The sequence below is a fragment of the Corvus cornix genome, chromosome 2, assembly GCF_000738735.6.
Source record: "Corvus cornix cornix isolate S_Up_H32 chromosome 2, ASM73873v5, whole genome shotgun sequence".
NCBI lineage: Eukaryota > Metazoa > Chordata > Aves > Passeriformes > Corvidae > Corvus > Corvus cornix.
In genome coordinates this window covers 80256402-80269572 of record NC_046333.1, presented here as the reverse complement: position 1 = coordinate 80269572, position 13171 = coordinate 80256402, and the positions used below count along the sequence as shown (strand labels likewise).

Sequence of the window (13171 nt, the reverse complement as noted above, 5' to 3'; positions counted from 1 at the left end):
GCCTCTGCAGTGGAAAGCTACCAAAGCACACACTATTGAAAAGATGTTCACTTTTCAGATTAAATAGTTACTTAAGCCTGAGGCTAATTAACATTTTAGAGGGGCAGGGGATGGAGAGAATCAAACACTGCCAGCAGTGCTGTTTACAGGCTCGACTCCATCCGCCAGGTGACTGGTCGCAGACTGACCCTCTTTTACACAACAAACCTGCATGAGTTCCAGTGGGACTCTGCTATTTATGTTAAGACTATAGTCCAAAAAGACAGCACTACATTTTGCAGCAAAATGTAATTCATCATGACATACTACAAGAAAAATTTGGAAACATGAAATCCAGTGAGAAATCCCCACTGCATTTCTTAATCCAACCTAGAGACAAAGGGTAAAGAAAAATCTGATCCTGGTTATACAAAAGATGATGACAAGATAAACTTTTTTAATGTATCTACTGTTTTTCCCCTCCTACTGTACTACATATCTAAAATTGTACAGACTCCTACACAGCATTCAGGAAGTTTTTTTGCTTTCTAGTTACATACCTAGTCATATTCATTTCTTCAAATATAAGGACAAAGTATACTGACAGGGATGAAAAAACCCCCCCAAAACGGCATCCATCCTAACTGTTCCTGGCAATAGAAGAGATGAACATGCCACACTCGAGCAGCTCTGCAATTGCACAGCTATCAAGGAATGGTCACCATGACACAAGCAGCAGGAGCTGCAAGGCCACTCTAAATTGAGCCAAGGACTGCCGAGGTCTGCGATACAGATGAGTACACACAGTGCTTTCCCTCTTGCTCTTCTTCTGGAGTTCTCAACCTTGGATGCACTCACGTTCCAAGTAAGTGAGATCCAGTCTTCCTGTCCTCCCATTGGGCCGGAAAAGTGACTATGGTGTATGTTTTGAGTGAACAGGATTTCATACCATGCACAGGCAGCTTCTCAGACAACTGATCCTTAATTCTGCTACACTTAGTTCAAACCATCAGACTTGACCTTCACCTTTCACTTCCAAGTTCCCACCCTGTTTTATTCCTCTTGCATCTTTTCCTATTATAGAAAGATTTATAGTTTTCCATATCATGGTTATTCAGCAATTCAACAGCTCCTTAAAAAGCTAATTTAGGATTAAATACCCCTTCTGACAAGTGTTACATAACATTTCCTATTTAAAGGCAGTATCAGTGCCAAGTAATTTATGATTTCAGATTATCAACACTTTGAAAAAATGTCATCATTAAATTCCACACTCGTAAGCTTTCTTGATCTCTTTGATAAACTTGCTACAGATAACCTGGAGTTCTCCTCCAGGTGGTAGTAGAAGAGAATCCTTTTTCCTCATCTTATATGCACTGTCTTACATAATTTTTTAGAGGCGGTCCCCATGTCAGTCCTGATGGCACCAAAATGTGAAATTTGACAACAGTGCTGCTATCCATGGAACAGAGTCCAGTAGCCAAACTAACAGGGAAAAATGTAACCATTTTTGGGTAATTACTTTTGCATTTATTCTTTTTGGGCAAATAAAACTCAAATAGCTCAAGTCTCCATGAAGGCATGCATGAATAGGTCAATTTCTGCCACCAGCTACCACTAACCTCAGCTGATAGATACATGTCATTATAGCACACCGTATTCCTTTACCCCAAATGAATTCCTATTTCACTGCCATGACATATGTGGACAGTTCCTAAGTCAAATCAGAGCCATGTTCACACTAACATCTCTTACCACTACAGGTATTTCCACTGGTTGACAGAACTGAAACAACAAACTGTCCCCACTGTAGCAGCAGTTGCACAGGCACAGTTGCTGGTTTGGCAGCGTTACTTATTCCACAAAGGAATATGAAATAAAACTTCAGCCTACAGTAGACTTGCCAGCAATGTTCCACTGCTGCAGTCCCATCACAAAGCTTCTTCAGCTTAGGCATATCCTTAGGAGGCTTTTTAGCTCAAAAATCACAATATAGGTGTTGATAGTTATAACCAAATCCCTTAGAAATTCTCTCCTTTCTTCCTCCTGGGATAAGGGCACTGACTTTTAAAACTCAGTTGTTTTGGGGGGTTTTTTTGTGGGTGGGGTTTTTTGGGGAGTGGTTGGTTGGTTTTTGGGGTTTTTTAATGTTAACTGTGTCTCATTTAAATTAATTTTGCAAACAGCAAAGACAATCTGTTGTCCCTCGTCAGAAATGTTTCACTTGATGTGGGTAACCTGTTCCAACCTCTTGCTTGGGATCTGGTGGGGAGGTGCAGAGGAAGAAGGAAAAGCAGCAGACTGAAAAGTAGACTGAAAAGTAGGCTGAACATGTAACACCAATAATTTAGGAATAAACATCGTTTTATCAAAACACGTGATAGTGCTTACATTCAGTTATGGTTTTGGAATTCTGGGAGGTCTGATACCATACTGAAACAAGCTAAAAAAATATTCACATTAAGAATAACCTGTCAAAAATAAGGTTTATGCGTAATACAGGTATATGCAAAGTAGGCAAAGCCTCAGGATTTCTTAATACCATACTTCAAAGGCATTTAAAAGAGTCATTCTGGTAACAAGTGTGAGGTTCTGACTGGGAAATGATTTTCCAACTCATTTAGAGATGCTCATTAACCCTCACAATTAACACTTCACTTCACTCTGAAGTTTCAAATGTTTGGGTTTGGTTTTTGTCTTTTAATTGAAGCATTTAAGTCTCAATCACCCTGCCCACCCCCAGTATTTTCTGTTATCTTAATCAGTTCTGGGTTTCAACCTCTGAAAAACAGTTATCATTTCTAGCCTTCTATTACTGTCCCTTACTTTTTCTTCCCTTTGACTAAGTGGCTGGTGGCAAATATATGTTTCACACCTACACTCATATGCACCACCAAAAAATCCTAAAGACATAGCAAAATAACTCTTTTTTTTAACTTGATAAGTTTTGAAAAAGGTGTGGTATTAGAGCAAAGTGATTGGGAGGATACAGATTCCCTTGGAAGAGTTAGGGTAATCTCAGTTTTCTAAGGCTCTTGACAAAGGGAGAAATGGACTTGATTCTGCCTGCATGCTACTTAAAGCCATTTCTGCATACCTTGGGGGTGGGGAGTAGATATAAAGAATTTTGAGGACTTCAATTAAGACCTTTAGATTTTGATATTTAAAGGATATCTGCTTATTCTGTTTGTTTAAACAAATAGAATCTAAACTGAACCTAAGCTGAAAATCTGTTGAATGCTAGTAAAATAAGGTAATTATTCCACCTGCATGAAGTAATGCAAATACTCCTTAGGTAAGACTAATTTGGAGCATAGACTTGAAAGTCACTAATTTACAAATTTACTGGCTAATTTGTGGTTAAATGATGAGCCAATTAAATAAACATCCTAGACTCTCTTTTCAAAGAGCAATACTTCCAAGTCAGAATGTTACAGCAATCTGGGATGGGAGCTAATGTGGTTCAGCATCTTAATAATGCTTAAGTGACTTCTGAAGGAAAAAGCCCAGCTGTTTTCCAGGTCAGAAAATAGGGTGGATAGCTATAGGCCATACGTATTAAATGTCTGCAGTAACATCTTTGAGCTTTTTTACACTTTAATTATAAAGTTGCATGGGGAAAGATACCCAGAAACCTCCTGCCTAGACGAAATGAACAGCTGAAGCAGTGCAAACTCCACGCAGGGATTTCTGTGTTTAACCTTCAGCAACATTTAAAGCTTTCCAAGACATAGGAGAGTTTGCACTGGTCATTCATGACTAACAACTCCAAAACTGCTGCAACACATGCCTGGAGCACCACTTGGCCAGATCCACAAGCCTCAGGAGACCCTGCTGTTGGCTGGAAGTCTAGCTGTTATTGACAGAGGCTTAAGTGATTTCTAATTTCTCACTGTAAGTGTCAACACACACTGACTGTGATGTCCTGAGATGTATCCTACCTCACAGACAAAAAACTACCACTGAAAGCCATGTCACTGCAGTGCTGACCAAGTGACACATCAATAGAAAAAGCAGCTTGTTATCGATAAAATGATGCATTTCCTTGAGAAACATCACATCAACTCTATGCCCATGACAGAACTGAGCTTATCTTGCAAAAGCATTTTTAAAGGCAGATGAAATGGGTTAAAAATGGCACACCACTTTATAGGTCTCATTCCTGGAACCAGTAGTTCAGTGTGATCACTACTTCTAAGTGTAAGAATCCTCCAAAAGGGCCCTGGGTCTACACCTGAGAAAGATAACTTCTGTCCCAACGAGAAAACTCTGAAATTAAAAAACAGATAGTTTTGCAGGGAAGACAGAGAATAAGAGCAATAGCAACCCAAACAGGTCATTATACAAGGATTATGGATTATACACCATTGAGTAGTAGTTACATTAATCAGCTAGAGATATACCACTCTATCAGGCTGCTCTGCAGCAACATGCCATGCCACCTCTCAATCTCTCATTTTCATAGGTCTGTTGAAAGGGAGAGCAGAAATGTTTTCAACTGGGCCCTTTTCAAATAAAATCTGAAAATTAAGAGAATACAGCTGATACACAGACTTATGCAGGCTTTTAAAGGAAAGCTTATTTAAAGGTTATCAGGCAAAAAATGGTATCAGGTAATTCAATGAGATATGGAGGCTGGAAGAAAGAAGACCATGGAGGGGGTGATCAATATAGTCTACTTACATTAACCTTTATTTACGACACATTTCATTACGGACACCGTCTCATTTTCATAACTCAGCTTGGCAGACTTTTTTTTCCCCAGTAGTGGACCTGAGGGGGAGGGGGGCAGAAAGATTTAACAGGGTTTTCCAAGGCTTGGAAATTCATTAAAACAGACTACTGTAACAATTTAGAGCTCTAAACTGCTGAATCAAGATTGCTACACAAGATTAAGTTGACAGACATTTGAAAAATAAAATCTGTTAATGCCTCAAATGCATTTGGTTAGGGAAATAAAGCTTTGGTCTAGATTTGGTTGTACTCTCTAAAAAAATAGAGAAATAAAAATATATTTCTCAAGGAACAAATATTAGTCAATATTAAGTCATGGCACTAAAAAACATTTTTCCTCTATCACATTTCTACGGAGCTGCAATTAAAGACTTATTTAAAGCAAAAGATCTTATTAATGGGTTGTTGCTTTCTATAAAATCAATTTCAGTTCAGTAGCCCTGATTAAGTCTCAATTTATAAAAGTGGAAGGAGACCAACATAGAAAATCGGTGTAACTCCCTAACAACATGGATTTTTTTTTAGAGAGCAGTTCTGAAATAGATTACAAAGCCTTCTAATGAAAATCAATGACATTTTAAAGTTAAAGGCTTAAAGAGCAATCAAAGATTTAAAAAGCCCAAAATGGAAACATGTGCTTCAAACTCTGATTTTTTCTTGTTTGCCCAAATTGGCTTGGTCTGTTCCTAAGTTTAAGGCAAAAAAGTGACTTTTTGAACTGCCACTACCCAACACAGGGTAAAGAAAGGTCTCCATAGACCCACACGTGGAGTGCTGGGTAACATCTTCTGATAGACTGTCCCTGGCTGATGTGAAGTTGTATTTTGTTTGCACTTGCCCCTGGAAACCTCTCCTTGAGCACCTCCTCTCCTCAGCTCACATGGCATTCATGCCACACCCCATGGGGCACTTCTTCCCTACGCCTGCAGCACCAGCAATGGACATCAGAGCCCACCAGCAGCTTCACACTGCTGGCCCTGGGGCTTCACCAGGGAATGCTTAAATGGCTATGAGTCTGCTTTAGCTGTAATTGCAAATATTGGTAAGGGTCGGGAGAAGATGGGAAGATTATTTCCTAGAGCTGGACACTGACTCTGGACATTGAAAGCAGCCCTGAGGAGAAAGACCTGGAGGTCTTGGTGGACAAGAAGCTTGACATGACTCAGCAATGTGCACTTGGAGCCCAGAAAGCCAATTGTATCCTAGGCTCCATCCAAAGCAGCATGGGACGCAGGGCAAGGGAGGGGATTCTGCCCCTCTGCTCTGCTCTGGTGAGACCCCACCTGCAGTGCTGCATCCAGCTCTGGGGCCCCAGCATAAGAAGGATGTGGAATTGCTGGAGCAAGTCCAGAGGAGGACCATGAAGATGATCAGAGAGATGGAGAACCTCTCCTATGAAGACAGGCTGAAGAGAGTTAGGGTCGTTCAGCCTGGAGAAGAGAAGGTTCCAGGGAGAACTCATAGTAGCACGCCAGTACCTAATGGAGGCCTACTAGAAAGCTGGAGAGGGACTTTTTACACAAGGACATGTAGGGATAGGACAAGGGATAATGGCCCTAAGCTGAAGGAGGGTAGGTTTAGATTAGATATTAGGAAGAAATTTTTTATAATGAGGTTGGTGAGACACTGGATCTGGTTTCCCAGAAAAGGCTATGGATGCCCCATCCCTGGCAGTGTTAGATGGGGCTCTGAGCAGCCTGGTCTATTGGAAGGTGTCCCTGCCCACGTCAGGGAGGCTGGAACTATCTGGTTTTTAAGGTCTCTTCTAACCGAAACCATTCTATGATTGTGACTCTACAATGACCTATTTTCTAGAGCTTAACATGAGATTCCTTTGCTACCACTTCATTCTGACTGCCATGATGTGCTTTAACCTTGTGATAAAGGTCTGAGTCCTTGTGCAACCACCCTTTGAGTCTTTCTTTTCCAAATGAGTGGCTGAACAGACTGCAAATATATAAAGCCAGACCTAAACAGACCTGAGACCAAGGGGGAAGCTTGCCCCTCATGCAGACAGTATCTCACCACTCCCAGAGAAGCCGAGGACGTTAGTGCTGCCCTGCTCCCTGTCCTCAATGCCACTGACCTTGGGAGCCAGGGAACGTTCCATGAGCATGACACAAAAGGGGTCGATTTAAGGACATGTATGAACAACTTTAAACATAATGTTAATGAGTTTTTTTGAGTCCAAGATAACTAGGTATTATTAGTCCAATTAAAATGACACTTCTTGATTTGACTGCTACAATTTCAATTAGACTAACAATAAATTCTTCTCTTTGCATGTAAGGTGTGCTTCTTTGACCTACAAAAATATATTAAGTGTAGTGCCAACACTGTACACTTCCAACCATGATTGCTCAGCTTCCGCTTTCTGTATTCATGAAGAGCACAAAGCCCTGTTCTCTCCCAATGGTGCTCCTCTTTCCTGCTCTCCCTTCAAAGTGGTAGAGTGACTGGCACAGTAGCAAAAACGGTTTTCCCTGTGCCTCCTCTCTATCTGCTGGCCAGAAAAACCAACCAACTGAAACAAAAACCACACACCTCCTCCACCACCATGTGTTTTTCCATTCACAGCTAGCATGAGCACTGATCCCAAGGTGCTGTCCAACAAAATTTTACCAGGGGAAAAAGGGATAGGTGCACACTGCATTGAGGCAGTCAAATGCAATACAGGGGTGCAGTGTGTGTTAACAGTAGGGATGCTTTATTCATGCTTCACTGCATGGAAAATGTATGCGCTTGCCTGCTCTGGATAAACACACTAACTCCATAGCGTGAATTCTTATAATTCTGAATGAATAAGTGAATGAATGAATGCTGAAATGAACACAGAATACTAACATCACGTAGAGAATGAACTTTCAGGAATCACCTTCACATCATTATTGGGAACTTTATGCAGAATGCTGCATTCTTTACAGCTTTCTTTTCAGAATTACAGATCTGAGAGATCAAGTAAAATGTGTTAGCGTAGAAACACCATTCTTCATGTATCATAGGAGATCAGTAACATTAGTCTATCAGCTTGAGACATAAGTAGTTTTTAATCTCCCACCTGAAGAAATAATTAACATTTCTGACCTTTATATCAGATTGAATTCATATGAATTCAAATGGACTCTTCTCCATATGAACTAATAATTGCCTTTTCCTTTTAACTACTTAATATACAGAAATGTTTTTTTATACACAATGTATGTATCCATTACCATACAATACCACTGAATTAAGTTAAATTTCCTTCTGCTTACTAAACCTGTTCATGCACACGTGACAATGTCTGAAAGAACACTATGAAATTTCACCTTCCCAAGATAATAACTTGTATGTCCACAAAATATTATAAGCACAAGATTATGAAATGGTGACAAAATACTGAAGCATTAGAAAATAAAGACCACAAACACCCCTACACCAAGTCCAAATAATCAGGACAATTCCCAGAACAGAAGGAGGCAGCAGAAAGAGCTGGAGAACAAATACTGAATACATGAAAGCCTGCAGTAGCATCAACAGTACCTCAGCACTTTCTCCACTGAGAGGAGGGGTTATAGCTCAGATTGCTGGGACTTACAGTGATCATCAAGCCCAACTACCTGACCACCTCTGAGCTGACCGAGAAGTGAATCCCATTATGAAGGGCATAACCAAATGTCAAATGTCTCTTTTTTTTAGGCACTGACAGATACTGGGCATCGACCACCTCTCTGGGAAGCCTGTTTCAGTGTCCAGTCTCTGGACTTTGGTCAGCCATAGAGAGATCAGGCAGTTGGACCAGATGATCATTACAGGTCCCTGCCATCTAGAACAACTCTGTGGTATGGTATGCTATTTTTTTTGTTCATATAGAAGACAACCCTCCAATTTTCCTACAGAGAGAGTAAATACATTTATCCAAAACTCGGGAGTTCACATTCAGATTCCACAGTTTTTACACAGAGCTGAGCAATTTCAGCATTGTGTATCTGTTTTCAGAATAGATATAACTAGAGGAGTACAATCTGTTTACTCTTCATGTCAGATCAGCCTAGTGCTTCTTAGCTTTGAAATGCCCCCATGCATAAAACTAACACTTACCAAACTTATTCTCAAACCAAATGGTTACTCCTTCAGCTTTCCACTTCTGCCCAGTGGCTTGTGGCGACTCCTACTCCCACCTCAAGCACATATTGCCAGCCAGAAAAATGCCCCAAGCACCACTCCAGTTGTCCATCTCATTAAAAAAGCACAAGCACTCTCTTCTGAAGAAGAATATTTTCCAGAACCAAGGAACACAGAAGAATGAGATGTTCCTAGTGAATTTCTCAACCACTTAGAAAGACAGAGAAGTCATGCATATTTGCATTTTCTAAAAAATGTGACCTACTTTAGGTTGCAGAAAAAGCAAAACATTCAAGAAACTCAATTTTATTTGACTAAAATATTTGGTGATTAATAGTTTGGGTTATTTTTTTTTCTCAGCTATCTCCTTATTTGCAATATCTTTGTTCACCAAATAGGTTACTAAATTAAATGGAAATTTCTCATAGGTGCTCAACCTGCCAACTGTGCAGCACTGCTTTTTCTCTACAATTACATTTCATTGAGAAAATGCTTTGTTTTGCCATTTAATTTCTATTATAGTAGCAACAAGGAAATATTAATTATATATTCCCATTGTAACTATGAAATTTAAGCTCCTTCATTCCTTCACAGACAAATGCTCCCTTTTCCAGGTAGATAAAACATTTTGAAACTATTTTGCAAACTGGTAGTACTAGAATAAATGCCTCTGTAACGTTTTTTAAAAGAGGAAAGCGAGTTTCACAGTCATTGTGCATCTTTCCTTGGGCACTGGGAAGTCTGAGTCAGCTCAGAAAGACAGAACAAAACACTACTGAAGCATTCCTGAAACTAGGTGTTTGCTCAGAAAGGTGTAGCTTTTTTGGTAACTATACAATCTCTTCTAAATCTCTCTAAAACACTCTCTTCTACAATCTATACAATCTCTTCTATAATCTCTCTAAAACCTGCCCTTTGTCTCACTATGCCACCTGTCAAACAGAGTAAAAAATGCCACTAAACCACAGGACAGTTTTTGTCATACCTGTGCAGTAACTGGCAACTCGAGACAAGCCATTTCTGATTAAGACAGAAGTCCTACAGCAGTATGTGCTACATGTATACAAACGCAAGACACAATTATCTAATGATAAGGGACAAAAAACACTTGAAGAAGTGACTGCTGGCAAAAGAATGAGAATTTTTCCAAGTCTTTAGCAAAGAAAAGCAGGCAAGAGAGCAAAGTGAATTAGGTTCTGAATATAAATTTCCAAGACTTTTCTCTATTGTATTACTTGAAGGTCTGTTCCTGTAGGTCTTTCTCATGTCAGCAATCCCAGTTTCTTTTTAATGTCCCAGTTAATAAAACCAATTCCTCAAACTTGGTTTAACAAAGTAGGAAGCAAAGAAACACCAGAAAAAAAAACCACAAAGAGAAACAAAGATAGGAAAAGGGAAACTCATTGTATGCAAACTACAGGTGAGTGGAGCTAAGAAATTTAACCATATATAATATTCCCTGATACGAGAAACAAAAGATTCATGTGTGGTACAGCTAGAGTACTACATTGGTGCCATTAGAATGTATCTTACCACTAAAACAAAAAAGGTGCTGGTAAGACTGAAGAAGGAGTTACAAAAAAAGAGATTATTTTCCAGTCCTCCTGTTACATGTTGAAGATCTTGCATTGAAATCTTCAAATATTCCTTTAACCATATTTCTGCAATAAGCCACTGTTTTCACAGTCATATTTGACATCAAGGAGAAAGCTGAAAAAGAAGTTGAAGCCCTGATACAACAGCAGCTTCCATATGAGGTTAACTATGAATATTCTCATGTGCATGGCTTTGAAGTTTCACAAAATTACAAAATGAGATATGACCATGTTTAGCAGTGAATATATTTTTAATCAATTTTTTTCAGTTGATGGCTGTACATATCCTAAACAGCTTTTGAAATGACAGAAAAAGTGAAAGAATCTGATCTAGGAAGGATGTTCTACCTCCTCCCTCTTCAATTGCAAACCCTTTAGCGTTCCTATTCTAAACCACCTCTAAACACACCTAGCAGCTGATAGAAGTTCTGATGGAGGAATATGAGTACCACACATGGTCCTCCTCTCCTTGTGACTGATGTATTCACTGTGACACAAAAATTCAACCCACACCACCAAAGGACTTCAAAACATCTCGGCTTTGCTTTGATAATCATCAATTCCTGTAAAATGGTCACAGCCAGTCAGCTGCAAGTACTATGATCATTTTGCAAATTAGTAAAGTATCTTGGAACACAAATAGATTTTCTCAGAGTCCTCTAGTGACTAATTTCTAAATGTAAACCAAAATATATTTAATGATTGCCCCAGTGTTAATATTCTCTCATTGACCCTTTTCCAAAAATGGCTGTTAAAAAACTCCAAACAACTGCCATGGAAATCCAGAATGACAGTTTTCTTCCAGCATAACAGTGACTTTGGCTATGTTATTGAAACTGCTCATGTTTCTGACAATCAGTAAATACAGAATTATTGCACTGACTTACTAATATCATCTTTAAGCAATTGCTTCACCATACCTTCCCCTGTAGTCTAGAGCAGCACTTGTGTTATTTAAGACTACTTTAATGTAAATTAATAGGCCCTGACAACACAACTACATTTGCTCCAGTTAGAAGTCATCTTCCTGCATACAGTGATGTCATTTTTGATCTTCACTAATAAATTATAGTAAAGGTATTTTTGTGGCAGATAGATACATTGAAATGTCTCCTGTTGTCTAAATCACCCTGCCAATGTACCAGCAACACTCGGCAGTTTAGTAGTTATTTTGCCATTTAGTACATGCACAAATATGAACTGCTTCATAAGAATTAGTCACTAAGCACATCTGACATTACCTGTCTGTCGCAAACATCTCATCAACTCCATTCTGAGACTATTTCACTATCCCCAGGAATGTTTCAAAGATCATTCAACATTAACAGGCTGCATACGTGAAACATGACATTGTTCAGAATACTTAATTTTCTTTCTCTAAACTGTGTCAGAGTATTCCCACAAATTCCCATTACATCATTCAGGCTATTTATTAAATTCTTATTTTTGCTGTTCGGGTTTGGGTGGGTGTGTGTGGTTTGTGTTTGCTGGGGGTTTTCTGTTTTTTAATAAAAGCAATATTAATTAATGCAAATGAATAAAATATGGCCATCTGAGTTGAAACACTTATCATTACATGTGGAGGATAGGGACCACCAATATAGAGACAGATAAAAGTAATCCAAAGTCTTTAACACATTTTTTTATAATGCAGCTGCATAAAGGATGCCAAAATTAGAAATGAGTAGAGTTTGCCAGTTGATTATTCACAGCTGAACACAAACCTTTGCGCTTACAGCTTTAGGAAATAACCTTTTTACACAATTTTTTTTGTTGTTTTAAATAAAAGCTGGTACAATGCACTTTGAATATTTTGTTTCAGTGCAAGTGTTTTCAAATAGAAAGCATAAAGTAAACAAAATGGAATAACTGTATTTAGGTGCTCTTAATTATATACAAACCCCAAACTTTTTTAGTTATGAACCTCTGTGATCAAACAATAGATATTATCACTTGTTGCTGACTAGGTCTCTGTTTTTTAAAATGGATGATTAAGTATGTAAGACCAAAACCAGCTGAACAAAAGAGCTTATTTGCTTAACAGCATCACATCTTTGCTTTTGCAGTACACACACTTAGGTAACTTGTTTCTTCCAAGTGTTGCCTCTTTTGCTTAAAATACAAGTTAGCATTGCTTTTTGCCATGCCATGTAAAGATTGTACTAACAGTAGCTTTGAGGATAGCTTAAAATTTGCAGATACAAATATGCTTTCTGGCTTCTCCAGATGCAGCTCAGTGCAAAGGATGCAGCATGAGGGAAACAACCATCTTCCAACTACAGGCACACTGTGGTGACTACTAACATTTGTTTCTGCACTGAAGGGAAGATGAGAACCGTTTGTCAAACACCAACAAAGAGCATGCCAAGACTATCCTCACTTGGAAAACTTCATATGGAATATAATCCCTGTTTCAAGTTTTCATTTTATAAAAAAATGTTCTTGGCAGATATAGTCGGGGTGTACTTCCTTTTCACTGTCCTCTGCATCCCACCCACACGCTTCTCCAAGGCTGGATGCTATAACCACAAAACAGATTCAATATACATCAAATCTGGAGTGGAAAAGAGTGCATAAAGCTCTGGAAGTTCATTAGTATTTCTGGAGTTCTGTTCCTACATCTCAAGCAGTCATCACATATTTGCTATTAACATAAATTTATTCAAATATGAAGAAGCTGTTACAGCAATTCTGTATCTGCAGTTCTTGAAACATGTTGTGATGATTAAAAATCCCACACGCATTGAGAAAAATTTACA

The 13171-nt window shown here is 38.9% G+C and overlaps 1 protein-coding gene across 9 annotated transcripts in view; it reads right to left on the bottom strand.

Moving 5' to 3' along the window:
* Positions 1-13171, bottom strand: part of CTNND2 (catenin delta 2) — a 655093-nt gene that overhangs the window by 593738 nt on the left and 48184 nt on the right. The window contains exon 1 of one of the 9 annotated variants that reach the window (XM_039571849.1): positions 4663-4751. The exons of the other annotated variants lie outside the window; for them this stretch is intronic. The gene's annotated coding sequence lies outside the window, so the exon portion shown is untranslated. Of the gene's footprint in view, positions 1-4662; positions 4752-13171 lie in introns of those variants that run through there. 9 annotated transcript variants of the gene reach the window in all.